The sequence below is a fragment of the Rhinichthys klamathensis genome, unplaced genomic scaffold (genome assembly GCF_029890125.1).
Source record: "Rhinichthys klamathensis goyatoka isolate OS25496 unplaced genomic scaffold, OSU_Roscu_1.1 h1tg000082l_1, whole genome shotgun sequence".
NCBI classification, from domain to species: Eukaryota; Metazoa; Chordata; class Actinopteri; order Cypriniformes; family Leuciscidae; genus Rhinichthys; species Rhinichthys klamathensis.
The window spans coordinates 111,316-128,968 of NW_026606624.1; positions in this window are offsets into that span (position 1 = coordinate 111,316).

Genomic DNA, 17,653 nt, shown 5'->3' on the forward strand with positions numbered 1-17,653 from the left:
CCAAAACCGTGTTATTAAAATATATTTCAGATAAGGTTATACTAATATCAGTGTTGGGGAGTAACGGAATACATATACCAGTGTTACGTATTCAGAATACAAATTATGAGTAGGCCTAACTGTAGTCTCCACAGAACAAAAAAAATTGTAAAAAAAAAATTTTGTGTTCGCATTTATGAGGAAAAAACAATGTTACGGACATGAGCGCTCTGAACGCGGCACTAAAAGATGCTTTAAAAATTTCACAGACACATCAAACAGAAAGCACAAAACCTTTCTTTAAAGTGCATTTAGTTTTGTATTAATTGTATCTTAATTTTAATCAATGTTTCATCAACCAATTGCCTGGATTTAATAAATAAGAAGTAAATATAGCAGACGATAAACACGGAGGCGCCGGCGCGTGAACTGGAGCTCATCTCATAAATGAACCGAAACTCAGCATATAAGGTAGCCTACTTGCCTCACAGACAGGTCTACTTTTAAACAGAACAATTCAAAACGTAAGAAAACAGACTGCAGACTGCTCTCTGCTTATGTAATAAGCAGATAATCCGTATGAATTGTGTATTTCTCTCTGGCGCGTTGACTACTGCGAAGATCGCGAGTCAGCATCGTCAACTTCATCTTTGCAGCCGACAGTGGCAAAGAAAACACTTGTTTATTAATAAACAATTAAAATATCTCATTGCTATATTTTACATATTCATAATCATTACTTTTGCCAGTTCTTTGTGACAGATTTTAGGTGCTTATTGGCAGCACCAGCCTTACATGTTACACCACCGCATCACCGCACCCACCAGAATAGGCCTGTTTGATTTTTTTTTTGTTAAGGATTTGTTTACTGTGTGTGATTCATTTAATGGAAAGCTCAAGTCACTGCTAGTTGTCTGGCTGTTAATTTTAAATAAACGTAGAGCAAGTAGCAGTGTCTGCTCGTTTATTCAAACTAAGTTGTCCTATAACAGACGAACGTTGCAACGCTATGTTTTGTTGTTGTTGTGAAAACCAAATCTTTTGTATGTGAAAGAGCCATGCGTTAAAAGTCAGATGGCACAAAATATGAACAAAATAAATAAAAGAATTATATATTGAATTGCATAGCATCATATTTTTCTCCATTGCATCGTATTACATTGAATCGCATCGCGTTGAGTTGAAATCGAATCGCACCGCATCGTAATAATAGTGAATCGCATTGCATTGCATCGGTAGCTGCTTATATGTAGCCTATCTTTAATGTATCGTATCGTTGGCTAAGCATCGACATGCGTATCGCCTCAGTTATGGAGATGCACATCCCTAATACCTACATAGGAAAAGTAACTACATTTACATACTGTGAATGGTTTTTTTTTATCGAGAATCGTTTTTGCATCGAAAATCGCTATTGAATCGAATCTTGAGCCTAAAAATCGGAATCGTGACATTTTCTGAATCGTACACCCCTAATATAAACACACATAGCTGTTTGCTTGGAACACCCCTTTAATTGTAAATTTATTAAATCACATGTAAGGTTTATAAATAGTAGCTAAAGGAGAGTAAACTGATACCCCCTTTATTTTCCCTACCTTATGCCGTCCGAAAGGGTATGTGATTTTCTTTCTTCAGATGAACACATTTTAGAAAAAATAAACTAGACTTTTAGAAAAATTATCCATCTCTTGTGTTTGTGTTAAATACTGCAAGTGAATAGACACCAAAATGCGGAAGGTCGAAAAAGTCCAAGAGCATTGTAAAGCTCACATGATAAATCCAGAAAACATCTTGTGTGAACAACACAGCAGGCTGTACTGTATGAAGTTTCTGGTGCATGCACTTGCATTATATTGGCTTACAATAATGGATAATTTTTCAAAAAATCTTTGTGGAAAGAAAGTCATATACATCTGGAATGGCACGGAAAAAAAGAGATTTTTTATTTTATTTTGGAGTGCACTGTGCCTTTAAAATTGACTATGGTTTTAGATACTGCAGTGGATACTTACTAGTGATGGACTTGTTTCTCTGTTGGTGCCTGTTTATGGGATTAGATTTCGGTCACAATTCTGCGCGCGCAAAATTACATTTTGAGCGCGCAAAAGGGCATTTCGCACGCGCGTGAACTGAGTTTTGCAGAGAAATGTTCGTCTCGCAGATAAGAAAATATTTCGAGCGAACGAAAATCAATTTTGCATTTAAAATAAGTATTTGGATGTGCACAGACGTTCTCTTTCGCATGTGCAAAGTTTCACTTTCTTGCTCCTCTCATACCAGCCATAAGCGCTCTCGAAGCGCAGACGGCTCGCGTGCTCAACACAACCCAGCGTTACAATATGCCATAATTCCAGCCAATCAGAGATGAGGCTGCTAAATTATGATTGGCTGGATTGAAAACCAATCACAAGACTCCCTGCATCACCTACTGTGGACGAGGAAAAATACATGGTGGAATATGTTTATGTTTAGCTTGAACACTTATATTTAAGTTCAATTGTCTACCACTCGATGATCACAGTTTATTTTTTAGCTTATTTTAAGCTAATTTTCTTTAGCTTATTTTTAACCAAAATCAAATCGTACTATTACTGTACATAATGGCATGTCCCAGTGTTTGCTACACCTCAAGAGGTAGTTCTAACTTCTAATGTAATTAACATTAGTGAAATATGAATGTGACCGAGCTGGGGTCTCAAATGTTACACATTTTCAGAAATGAAGAGACTTTTCCCCTTTTAATGAAATAAGTGTGTAAAAACGGTAAATCACTCACATCAGAATAAAAAAAAAGCCATCAAATAAACGTAGAAATGCAATGTAATAACGTTAAAATAATAATCAATCTACTTCATATCCTTGGAATTATTTAAACAAAAACATTCACGTCATGTAAAAACAACTATCATACTAAAAAAAATATACTGTATTTTCTTATATACAATTTTAAGATGTATAGTGTGCACATTGGGATGCAGGCTTGTTCCCCTCACTGCAAAAAAAATAAAAATCTAATTATGCAAGTAATTATATAGAAATCTTGTGGGTCACACATCCAAGATTTTCACTTACAGTTATATTTGCATATATGTTTGCATTTTTACCCACGTCTTTTTTTTTTTTTTTTTTTTGCAGTGAGGGGAACAAGCCTGCATCCCAATGTGCACACTATCCATCCTAAAATAGTATAAAAATACAGTATATTTTTTTAGTAAGATAGTTCTTTTTCCAGAACATCTCTGCTGTTAATGTTTTTGTTTACTTGAACTTAAATTGAAGTGTTCAATCCATTAAACAAATTAAACATAAATATCTTCCACCATGTATTTTTCCTAGTCCACAGCTGCAGGGAGTCTTGTGATTGGTTTTCAAGCCAGCCAATCAGAATTTAGCAGCCTCATCTCTGATTGGCTGGAATTATGGCATATTGTAACGCTGGGTTGTGTTGAGCACGCGAGCCGTCTGCGCTTCGAGAGCGCTTATGGCTGGTATGAGAGGAGCAAGAAAGTGAAACTTTGCACATGCGAAAGAGAACGTCTGCGCACATCCAAATACTTATTTTAAATGCAAAATTGATTTTCGTTCGCTCGAAATATTTTCTTATCTGCGAGATGAACATTTCTCCTCAAAACTCAGTTCACGCGCGTGCGAAATGTCATTTTGCGCGCTCAAAATGTGATCTTGCGCGCGCAGAATTGTGAACGAATTCTTACCCCATACCTGTTCTGCTCCGTAAACATTGTTCCAATGCTTGATCTAAAAAAAAAAAAGTTAAAAAGTGTGTTAATAGATTATTGATCTGGGTGACATAGGACCATTTTGAATGTGTTCCTTGAATAAATTATACAGGTTATGTGTTATATAAATCTGGAGAATCCTTACTAAAATTAACAATGTTTTGTGACACTAACCAAATGGTAATAAATTATTGTAATCAATCCACCATAAAAAACATGGTTTCTACACCTTTACTATAATAAAAACCGTGGTTAATTTAGCAAATGTCCTTAAAAGAACAGCTCATCCAAAAAAAAGAAGAGTTCTCTCATTATTTAGCCTACTCACCCTCATGTTGAAACTGTATGAGTTTCTTATGTAGAACCATAATTAAGATATCTTGAGAAATGCCTTATTTGTTTTTGTTTTTCTCATGCAATGGAACATACAGTTGTTTTATTCCCAACATTCTTGTGTTTCACAAAAGTAAGTTAGACATTTATTTTTGGGTCAGCTAGGCCTGTATAAACTCAAGAAGATAGAAGATAAAACATTGTCTGGAGGGTTTGAACCAGTGTGCCTTTGAGCAGAGTGTACATGTTCTGCCTCTATTTCACGTGTATTTTATGACAATACTCACCATCTGAAGATCGTGTGGCTGGATAATATTTAACGTTACTCCCAAAATGCCTGGATCATGAAGGAAACACACACAGCAATATTAGCTATTTGTTTTTTTACTTAGGCTACTAACAGAGACATTTGCAAAAGCTTGCAAAATTGACTCACCAGCTCCAAGACATATAATAACGTTAGGCCTAACTTTAACGTTAAATCCCGCGATCAACAATTTAAAAGCCTAGTTTGCAGATTCTTCTAGACTCGAGTAAAGGAGTGTGGTTCGAGTTCTTCTGTCTAAGAGACAATGTTCTCAGTTCACTCATTGTAAAGCTCCAATGCTGAGTTTTATTTTATTTTTTATCATAAACTAAGTTAGCTGACAAATACACATGCTAGCTCAGCACATAATTAGCCTAATACATTGGAATACCGTACTAATATCAATATTTCTCTAATCGCGTTTAGATTCTCAATTTAATACACTATGTTTTGATGTATTAGAATTTGTATAAAATAAAAAGTTATTTACGTTACCTTCCGTAGATTGCAATATGTCCGTTGTTCGTTGTCCATATTCCTTGTTTGTTCTTCATTTACATCCCGCAACTCGCTCAAAATAAACATTTAGCAGTCCGATGTAAAATAATCCATGTTTTAAACAATGTAAAAGCCACAAAACCGAAGTAGGTCCCGAGCAGCAGCACACACACCCACTTACTTCAACTGACGTATTCAAACTTGACTCGTAAAGGCGTGCATAGTTGTCATTGGCCAGATTCCTGGATGACAGTCAGAATAACCAATCATGCTCAAAACAACTCGGAGAGACAGCCAATAGTGTGAAAACATTGCAATAACAGGACAATATGAAATGTTTTAAAAGAAAGAATAGGAAAAAAATATACACGTGCTATTTAGTTGTATTTGTAGGCTGGCTGTTATATTTAATCAATTGTTTAAATGTGCTTTCATTGCAGTGCATGATTAAAAATGAAAGATAACAAATGAAAGATAAAAAATGAAAGATAAAAAAATGAAAGATAAAAAACGAAAGATAAAAAATGAAAGATTAAACATACAGTAACTTGTATACCATATATAATAACATTTATTTATCACTGTTCTGATAAACAGCTATTTAATAGAGCAAACAGTATAATTAAACAGAGCAAACACTGCATATCTATTCATATACAATTCTGTATGACGTATGTGAAAAACTAATGGATTGGTATCATGGTGGTGACATTAGAGTTACATTCATGTGACCCATAATGACCCTTTTGCACTTTCACAAATTCTTGACCTTTCCTTTAGAAACACTCTAATGCCTAATAATGTCAAAATGCTTTGTGGTACTGTTACACAACATGTTGGTTTAGGGTTAATCCCTCTGTCCAACGCAACACTTGCTAACATTGGCATAATTAAGTTACAACATAATACCCTGGGTTTCACAGGCAAGGCTTAAGCCTGTAGTCCAGACTAAAATGCACGTTTGAGCTGTATTACCTGAAAGCAACTTGTAGGCTATACTGACATATCTATGTCAGTGCCATTGTTTTGTCTCAAGATGCACACCAGTAATGTTTTTTTCTTCTAAGGTACATTTTTAAAAGCTATAATTGAATGCCCAAATTTAACTAAGGCCTAATCCTGGCTTTATATCTAAACCATGTCTGTGAAACCGGGGGTTAGAAATTAAGGGGTTAACCCTAACCTTAACCCTTGTCTACAGACTTTTATTTAACAGCATGGATACTCCAAGGTGTTGACTGCAGTGTTTAGGTCTTTAGCATTGATAAAGGACAAAGATCTTCTCACTGTGACAGTCTGTAATGTATTTTAGCAATGATTGTTTGTAAGGAGTGTCCCTAAAATAGAGCTATTGATGCATTCAAGACATGTCATAAAGATCGTATTTACGAATTGAACACACATGAACGCCACCACAATGATGAAAATAGGAAGTTATTTACTGTAAAATTAGGATTTTTTTTTTACAGTGCAGTATGAACATCTGTTCTGAACTAGTTCTGGCTGTCAGTGGACGTTTAGATTATGGCCAGATTGGACATCTTTTATTTACGTAATTTATTGACTGTTTCTGGATGTCAACGGACGTCCAGATTATAGTCAGTATGAACGTCTTTTCTTAACTAGTTCTGGCTGTCAGTGGACGTTAAGATAATGGCCAGATTGGACATCTTTATTCACATCATTTATGGACCATTTCTGGATGTCAACGGACGTCCAGATTATAGTCAGTATGAACGTCTTTTCTCAACTAGTTCTGGCTGTCAGTGGACGTTTAGATTATGGCCAGATTGGACATATTTTTTCAAGTCATTCATCGACTAATTCTGGATGTCACCGGACGTCCAGATTATAGCCAGTATGAACGTCTTTTCTCAACTAGTTCTGGCTGTCAGTGGACGTTAAGATAATGGCCAGATTGGACATCTTTATTCAGGTCATTTATGGACCATTTCTGGATGTCAACGGACGTCCAGATCATAGCCAGTATGAACGTCTTTTCTCAACTAGTTCTGGCTGTCAGTGGACGTTAAGATAATGGCCAGATCCCAGCAAACATTTGGACGTGTAATGACCGTTGAAAAGACGTCCGTCCGACACGTCCCGTTATGGTTGAAAAATAGTTCCAAAATGGAAGTTGAACCGACGTCTTTTCTGGCCGTGAATTCCACGTCTTTTCTGGCCGTGAATTCCACGTCTCTTCTGGCCGTAAATTACACGTCTTTTCTGGCCGTGAATTACACGTCTTTTCTGGCCGTGAATTACACGTCTTTTCTGGCCGTGAATTACACGTCTCTTCAGCGCGTCCCTGGACGTCTAAATGCGTCATCATTTGTGTGTTTAAATGTGTTGCTGCATAATTTAAGTGTATATAAGCCTGCATTTAAAATAATCACACACATATTGTGTAACATCGTGAAAGGCAATCAAGTCTTGAGGTTTACACATCTTGACAAAGGTTTTAAAAAGTTCCAAAATTGGTCCAGTCAGACGGACCTGACCGTCAATAAAACGTTTCAATCACGTGTACATCACAAACAAGAACACATTATTTGTGGACATAAGAAAAAAAAGCATGTTCTGATTTAGCAAATTTTATTGATCTTGAACAGCGAAAATGTCTCTTAATATTTTTTCAATGTTTAACATTTGTTAACCAAACTAAAATACCAATTACAAAATACTGAATTATTATATAAAGGGATAGTTCACCCAAAAATGAAAATTCTTTCATTTACTCACCCTCATGTTCCAAACCTGTATGAGTTTATTTCTTCTGCTGAACACAAAAGAAGATATTTTGAAGAATGTTTGTAACCAAGCAAATAGAGCAACCATTGACTACCATTATTTGAGAAAGATTAATGGGAAGCGATATCTTGGTTACAAACATCTTTGTGTTTAGCATAACATAGAAAGGTATACAGGTTTGAAACATGAGGTGGAGTAAATGATGACAATTTTCATTTTTGGGTGAACTATCCCTTTAAACACATTGTTTGGCTCAGTTTTTGTATCCACCAGCTGTTCCTGGAGCGTGTTTCAGGTGTTCTGCCATTGCTGCATCAATTTCAGAGTCTGTAGCATTTGGGCTCCACCTCTTCACAGCATCTAAGGGAAGAGAAATATATATATATTAATATATAATATATATAAATTAATAAATAAAATTATAAATTTGAGGTAAATGATATGCACTTATTTTCAAAATATTTTTATGGTCTACTACAGCTAAATAAAAAAAAAAAAACATGGAACAAGATGAATGAATCATGAATAAAACATTAGAAAAAGGTAATCAACATGCATTACATTTTATTTTATTGTATAAAATATGTTATGCTTTATTTTTAAAGCAGTTACTGGAAACATACATGTTAAAATCCAGCTAAACATTTCATTCCATTTCAGATAATTTACTTTCTGAAAGAAACTCTCAAAAGGCTACATTAATAAGTTACAGTAATAACTTTGACTGTATCATTAAACAATATACTTGGTATACCGTTGTTGTATACGTTCAAAGTTAATATTAGCCTACTGGCTACCCAGCAAACATTTGGACGTGTAATGACCGTTGAAAAGACGTCCGTCCGACACGTCCCGTCATGGTTGAAAAATAGTTCCAAAATGAAAGTTGAACCGACGTCTTTGACGTCATCTGGCCGTGAATTCCACGTCTCTTCTGGCCGTGAATTCCACGTCTCTTCAGCGCGTCCCTGGACGTCTAAATGCGTCGTCATTTGTGTGTTTAAATGTGTTGCTGCATAATTTAAGAGTATATAAGCCTGCATTTAAAATAATCACACACATATTGTGTAACATCGTGAAAGGCAATCAAGTCTTGAAGTTTACACATCTTGACAAAGGTTCTAAAAAGGTCCAAAATTGGTCTAGTCAGACCTGACCGTCAATAAAACGTTTTAATCACGTGTACATCACAAACAAGAACACATTATTTGTGGACATAAGAAAAGAAGCATGTTCTGATTTAGCACATTTTATTGATCTTGAAAAGCCAAAATGTATCTTAATATTTTTTCAATGTTTAACATTTGTTAACCAAACTAAAATACCAATTACAAAATACTGAATTATTATATAAAGGGATAGTTCACCCAAAAATGAAAATTCAATGAAGAAAGGTATACAGGTTTGAAACATGAGGTTGAGTAAATGATGACAATTTTCATTTTTGGGGAAACTATCCGTTTAAAAACACATTGTTTGGCTCAGTTTTTGTATCCACCAGCTGTTCCTGGAGCATGTTTCAGGTGTTCTGCCATTGCTGCATCAATTTCAGAGTCTGTAGCATTTGGGCTCCACCTCTTCACAGCATCTAAGGGAAGAGAATATATATATATATATATTTAAATAAATAAAATTATTAAATTAAAATTTGAGGTAAATGATATGCACTTATTTTCAAAATATTTTTATGGTCTACAGCTAAATAAAAAAAAAAACATGGAACAAGATGAATGTATCATGAATGACACATTAGAAAAAGGTAATCAACATGCATTACATTTTATTTTATTGTATAAAATATGTTCTGCTTTTATTTTTAAAGCAGTTACTGAAAACATACATGTTAAAATCCAGCTAAACATTTCATTCCATTTCAGATAATTTACTTTCTGAAAGAAACTCTCAAAAGGCTACATTAATAAGTTACAGTAATGACTGTATCATTAAACAATATACTTGGTATAACGTTACCGTTGTTGTATACGTTCAAAGTTACTTTTTGCCTACTGGCTAATTTTAGCCAAACTCAGTCAATTTCAGTTGACAATGTGGGCATAATTTCTTTCGGTTCATTCATGTCACACAAGTAAAACTCAAGCACGTTAATCTAATACAAAATGTACTTACCCAACAGTAGATTTTTAAGAATATCGACACAACTCCCTCCTCTCCTCGTGTTTGTTCAAGTTCCAGAATCTATGGGGAGAACGCGTTAACATCTCGCGAGATAATCCCATCGCAGGATTTTGTAATATCGCGAGATCTTTTGTTACATCTTGGCAGCACAGTTTATGGTTTGGGCAGAGGGTTTGGGTAATTACATCCAACTCAGACATAAATGGTGACCGGGTATATTTCTGTTTTACATGTATATACATTCCATAAAAAAATAACAACGAATACATCAGGTACAACAGGTTAAAATAATGACTAAAATGCAGTGGCTTTGCAATCACTTTACTGTGCATTTTGTGATTATAATTTATAAAAACAAGATAAAGTAAATATATATTCATTTGTATATAAATCGTGTATTTTATAAAGAATTATAAATCCTGATCATTTTTTTCTGTCTTGCTAGACTAGACGTGCAAAAGACGCCAGTGGACGTATAGTATTCACAGCCTGACTAGACGTGTAAAGGACGCCAGTGGACGTCTTCTTCACAACCTCTTAAAAACTTCATGGGCAACAACATTAATTATTGCAGTATTAACCATGCGAGGATTAAGCGCAGCTTTTGCATATTTAACAAGGATTTCATAGAGGGTCATGATGGACTATAAATGCACGTGTAAAAGACGTCGCCAGGTGACGTCCTCTCACCCGATAAACTAAACATAACTACACGAGCTAAAAGTTAAAATAACAATTATACATGCAACTGTAGACATGTACAAATGTATCTGAATGCATTTTTAGGAAATGTTCTGTGTTACATTTTTTACCGATTTATGACGTCCTGGCCGCAACTATTTTTGGCCAGGGACACGACGTTGCCGTCGGACCAATGTTTGCTGGGATGCCACTGTAGACATGTACAAATGTATCTGAATGCATTTTTAGGAAATGTTCTGTGTTACATATTTTTACCGATTTATGACGTCTGGCCGCAACTATTTTTGGCCAGGGACACGACGTTGCCGTCGGACCAATGTTTGCTGGGATTGGACATCTTTATTCACGTCATTTATGGACCATTTCTGGATGTCAACGGACGTCCAGATTATAGTCAGTATGAACGTCTTTTCTCAACTAGTTCTGGCTGTCAGTGGACGTTAAGATAATGGCCAGATTGGACATCTTTATTCACGTCATTTATGGACCATTTCTGGATGTCAACGGACGTCCAGATCATAGCCAGTATGAACGTCTTTTCTCAACTAGTTCTGGCTGTCAGTGGACGTTAAGATAATGGCCAGATTGGACATCTTTATTCACGTCATTTATGGACCATTTCTGGATGTCAACGGACGTCCAGATTATAGTCAGTATGAACGTCTTTTCTCAACTAGTTCTGGCTGTCAGTGGACGTTTAGATTATGGCCAGATTGGACATCTTTATTCACGTCATTTATGGACCATTTCTGGATGTCACCGGACGTCCAGATTATAGTCAGTATGAACGTCTTTTCTCAACTAGTTCTGGCTGTCAGTGGACGTTTAGATTATGGCCAGATTGGACATCTTTATTCACGTCATTTATGGACCATTTCTGGATGTCACCGGACGTCCAGATTATAGTCAGTATGAACGTCTTTTCTCAACTAGTTCTGGCTGTCAGTGGACGTTTAGATTATGGCCAGATTGGACATCTTTATTCACGTCATTTATGGACCATTTCTGGATGTCAACGGACGTCCAGATTATAGTCAGTATGAACGTCTTTTCTCAACTAGTTCTGGCTGTCAGTGGACGTTTAGATTATGGCCAGATTGGACATATTTTTTCAAGTCATTCATCGACTAATTCTGGATGTCACCGAACGTCCAGATTATAGCCAGTATGAACGTCTTTTCTCAACTAGTTCTGGCTGTCAGTGGACGTTTAGATTATAGCCAGATTGGACATAATTTCTCATTGTCATTAATCAACTAATTCTGGATGTCAATGGACGTTCAGATTATGGCCTGGACGGACGGACGTGATATCAACCTGTTTTGTATGTCCACAGACGTCGCTTGCTCAGTGGCTGTTTATGCCATGAAAAGAAGGTGTGGATTTTAATACCAGAGAGAGTCAATTGCAATTGTAAACAAAAGGGGGCTTAATGGGCACCCCTGCCGAGTGCCCCTTGATATAGAATTTTTTTTGGATCGCCATTTATTAGTAACCACTGAAGCAACTGGGGAAGTATACAGAAGACGGGTCCACTCTATAAATGTGGGGCCGAATCCGAACCTATCCATATAGCAAAAAAAAGATAGTCCCGACTCCCATTCCACCCGATCAAATGCCTTTTCGGCATCTAGCGAAACTACAATTTCAGGGGGTCCTGGGATGGGGGGGTGTAAAGAACATTCAAAAGTTTTGACATCTGCATTTAGCAGAGATGGGACCAAGTCACACATGTGCAAGTCTCAAGTAAGTCTCAAGTCTTAACCTTCAGGTCTCAAGTAAGTCCCAAGTATTTTTTTCCTGGGCAAGTCAAGTCACAGGCTATGTCAAGTCAAGTCAAGTCAAGTCTTGTAGTAGGTCAAGTCAAGTCACCTTATTATTGTAATTTTACCAGCAGAATTTGATCTATGGGCGTCAGTTTGGTTTGAAATGAACAGAGGCGCATTCGGAAGTGCATTTGGGAACAATGACGCATTCATTCACTTTTCTCTTTCGCGCAGGTCATGTTTTGAAAGATGGTGTCCTGTAGCTTACTAATTTAAAGAAATAAAAATGTATACAAAAATGTGATGTCCGACTTCTTTTATGAAGAAGAAAGCATTAAAGGGGTCATATAATGGTACATGCACTTTTACAAGTTGATTGTACTGAAATGTGTGTTGGCAGTGCCTGTACACAACCATCATATAATGATAAAAATCCATCCAGTGGTTTTGTTTTAATCTCCTTATATGTTTTCCCCTGCCTCAAATCGAGCCGTTCGAGCCTGTGACGTCACAAGCTCGCACGCCCCTCCCACGATTGTTGAATGACAGCCGTGTTTCAACACAGACCCGCCCTCGCTCGTGAGCCAGCTGTCAATCATAGTCTGCGCGGCGCGGACCGGCGCGGTCATTGTTGATCTGCTGGAGCACTGTCTATGAGCAGAATGGCGTCTAAGCGATTGTGGTGTTCTGTTCTTGGGTGTAATAACGAACACAGCAGTCATTTTAATGTTCCTAAATCCGAACCGCTGAAGACGCAGTGGCTGAGTTTGTTTTCGAAGGGAATATTCCCCACGAGCAACGTCAATGCTCTCATGTTTGCGCGAATCATTTCACACACCAGTCTGCTTTATAAATGAGGGTCAGTATAAAGCTGGATTTGCTAAGAAGCTGCTCATGAAAAAAGATCGGTACCAGATATTCGTGTTCCAGCTGAATCTCCAGAAGAACGGAAGTGAGTGTAACGTTTTATTAAACTTTATATTAATATAATAATCTTTGCAAATCGCTAGCTGCACGCTTCACAATGAATGCGTCTAAGGTTTACACTCAGGGTACATTACAGCATGTTTTCTATGTATGACGTTCTCAATATAATTCATAATCCCACGTTTATACTGAACAACGCATTATGGTTATTGTGTTACAAACGGTGTACGCACAGAACAGAGAGGCGGGGTGAGCGAAGCTCATGATCATTTAAAGTCATATGCACTGAAACGGCTTGATGAAAACAGAGCTGTTTTTGACCAAGTAAAATAAGTGTTTTCTTACAATACTAATGAGAATTTTTAATTAAAGTATATTACAAACTTTTAATTTAGACCCTAAAGAATCATATTAGCTTGTATAAAAATGGCATTATATGACCCCTTTAAGTTTTCAAAAAGCATTAGACATATGACCCACTATTCTGCTTCGTGTAAGTTATTTATCAATGAATTCAAACGCGTTGGCTGGCGCTGAGCCAGAGACATACGCTCTCAGTGCTGTCATATATCACAACTGTTCAGTGTTTTCAACCACATCATTTTTATTTTAGGTTTCAGACATTTAAATACACATAACTACTAGCAAAAAAATATATTTGTAGTTTGTAAAATATACACTGATGTCTATGGAAGCGTCAATAATAATCCTTTCCATTATAATAAGACGCACGTTTTATTCATATCAGATACACATTGTGTAAGTAGCTTTACATTTTACCCTATTCTTCTCCCAGTTCACCGGTCACTTACTTTCATGTATTTCGTGAGAAGTTGAGAAATTGACGTGTTGTAAACTAACGTTAACATGGCACCGCCCATTCGCACATATAGCTCAACTAACGCGATCATTATAAAGGTGTTTAAACAACAAAACACATCCACTTGCACATATTTGACAATCGGAATATCAGTGTTGCATGTTATAGCTAATACATTTGTGAACATTTTGAATAAAACAGGAAAAATGACATAAAAGCAGATCATTCATTCAGCGCTGTGTTGTGGTTGCGCTGTGTCACGTGACAAGCAATGACGCGTCACCATGAAACATTAAAGTGAGTGACAGGTTCTAAATAACGGAATCAGTTAGAATAGTTTAAACTTACTTGTGAAAGGGTTAATGGCTACTTTAGCTATTACATTAGCTAACTACCAACTAACATTAACAAATTGACAAGCACTTACTGGGCAGAATGGCTCTTCAAATGACGGACGAAATTGGAGGTTGTCGTCTGGCTGTCCGCAATGTTAATGTTGTATGTCTTGCAAAGCGCTGTTCGTCTTTTGCCATCGTGTGAATAATTCTTGAAGCCGAAAGCAATGACCCTCGGTAGCCCTCCGGCCGACATTTTGATGTGATATCTGATCTAAGTGGGCGTGGTGTGCGTAAGGTAAGAGAGGGTATGACTGATGATGGTGTCGTGATCAACTTTAAAAAAAAAATATTTATATATTTTATATTCAAACTGAAAACATGATGTGATTAACACTCAAGTCATTCAAGTCTTCGTGTCTCAAGTCAAGTCAAGTCCCGAGTCTTTAACTTCCAAGTCCGAGTCAAGTCTCAAGTATTTCATTTTATATCAAGTCAAGTCACAAGTCATAAAAATAGCGACTCGAGTCCAAGTCACCAAGTCACAAGTCCCCATGTCTGGCATTTAGCAAAGAAATTGGTCGATATGAGCTACATTGTGTTGGATCTTTCTCAGGCTTCAATAGAAGTGTAATCAGGGCTTCGGTAAGGGACTTTGGTAAAGTTCCTTGAGACAAAGAATATTTCAAACATATTGAGCAAGAGTGGAGATAATTAAGTAGAAAACTTCTTATAGAATCTGATCGGAAAGCCACCGGGTCCTGGGGTCTTGCCGCTTTGCAACGCTGATATGGCCACAAGTATTTCTTGCAGCTGAAGGGTATGATCTAAGTCCTTTTTATGTTCCTATGAAATAGTGGGGACATTTATGATGTCAAAAAACTCTACCAATTTAGACTGATCCTTAGGGGTTTCTGATTTATTGTAAGGGGATCAATAGTTAAATCCCCAGCATTTTCTGTAATTTGAGAAATATGTTGTGCTGACGACCTGGATTTAAGTTGATGGGCTAAAAGTCGACCAGCCTTATCACCGTGTTCATAAGAAACCTCGCGACCGGAGAATAAGCAGTTCTGCGTGACTTGATGAAATTAAATTATATTGGGTTTGAAGATCAATCCTTTCTTTATAAAGTTCTGGTGTAGGAGAAGTAGAGTATTGACTGTCAGTTTTTTAAAATTGTCAATTTTAAAAGATACATGTTGGCAAAATGAGTCATCTGACAATAGCGATGAATTTAATCGCCATATGTAGTTGGTAAAATTAGATGGAAAGGAGAGATCTAGTAGTAAGGGAGCATGATCAGATTCTACAATAGCAGAATATTCCACTCCCTTTACTGAAGAAAGGAGATTTTTGTCGATAAACAAGTAGTCAATTCTCGAATAGCAATGGTGTACATGTGAAAAAAAAAGAATAAACCTTATTATGGGGGTTGTAGAAGCGCCAGGGGTCTACGCAGACAGTCTCGCTCAAAAAGGCTGAGATTTCATTTGCTATTTTAGAAGGGGCCTGCGGTTTTGGCTTGGAGCGGTCCAAATTTGGGTCCATTACACAGTTAAGATCACCACCTAAAATCAGATAATGTGAATTAAAGCTAGGTAACGCAGCAATCAGCTTATTTACGAAATTCTTATCATCCCAATTAGGGCCGTAAGCATTCACCAGCAAGACCTGGGTATGAAATAGTTTTCCAGACACCATGATATAACGACCTTGAGGGTCAGCAATAACGTATTTTTTTTGTGTGTATTATTATAGCTGCTCCTCTTGCCTTAGCATTAAATTTAGAATGGAAAATGTGTCCCACCCATGGTTTATGCAACATAAGATGATCTGAATTGAGTAAATGTGTATCTTAAGGAAGATTATTTTGGATTTAAGACGTTTAAGATGGGAAAACATTTTTTACCTCTTTATAGTACGATTAAGACCTTTGACATTCCAGAATGTAAACCTAATACACGACTTTCCTGTCATTCCTGTTTAAACATCGGATACAGTTCATATGAAAAGATAAACACTGCACCTGTGGCATAAACAAAGCTGGTACCCAGCTAAATCTCTCACCCCAAATGTGTGTCTGACCTGTTATAGATGACAATTACTGATATTTAATTTGAAGTTGTCTGGAGGCAACACATCTCACACACACCTCTGCCTACATTGCTCAAACCGGAACTCAATACATACATATTTGGCATATACGTCCATATTTTGTGATTTGGCATCACACCTCAATAATCAGAGGTCTGTTCAAGATTAAGTGGCAGGTACTAATTTTTGACTTTCTGTAATTCTCCATAATTTTGTCATGAAATAAAATATAATAACCTTAACATCACTATAATTTCCGAATGACAGAGGAGCAACGTAACTGACGCTACTAGGTCGTGTGATGTGTTGGAATATAGTACGTCCAGATTACATTCAGGCTACACACATGTATATAGGACATACTTTTAGTCATGAAGTAATTACTTATTCAAAATAAGTAGCCTACCTACCTCACAAGAGGATGCGATTTCGGACGCAGCCTAAGTCTATACCTCATAGCCTCATTTGCATCCGTTTTCAATTCAATATGGCATCTAACCTGACTAAGGCCTATAACATAGAAAAAAGCAGGGAACAGTTCTTAAAAGAACCCCCTTTTTTTCTAGTGTTAAGAACATTTTAATAATCTTCTAAAGAACCCTTTTCCACTATAAATAACCTGTTGTACAATGGAAAGGTTCCATGGATGTTAAAGGTTCTTCATGGAACCATCATGCCAATAAAGAATCTAGACTCTAAAGAGTCTAAACTTAAATGAATAGTTGATCAACTACCAACAATATTAAAGGTGCAATTGGTGATCTGGGAAATGCTGACTTTAGCCTGCTAGCATTGAAAGCATACGATGCCACCCTCCCATCAAATCGCCATCCAAAGCCAGGCCTCCTCCAAAACACATGAACACACAGACCAGAAGCGAGACGACCAGAGACAACGTTATTAGATTACATCATGTCATTCACTGGTGAGAAACTTTTCCACTAAAGTGATTAACAGTACTACAATAATGAACGTAAACAACTGTTTGCCTGGCATTCTCGCTCCTGGCATTCTCACTCTCGCTCTCGCTCTGGTTGACTGATAGGGAACACATGGTATCATTTCATATGGACCGAATGCAATGATTGAACAAACATTTTATGGTCCTACACCTTCCACAGACAATATATATTTATACAAATAAATTTAGACCACTTAACATTGCTATCAGGATATGAGGAGACCATTTACCAGCATAACAAAAATAAATTCTGTGGATAATCACCATATTGCACCTTTAATATATATATATTAACAATATT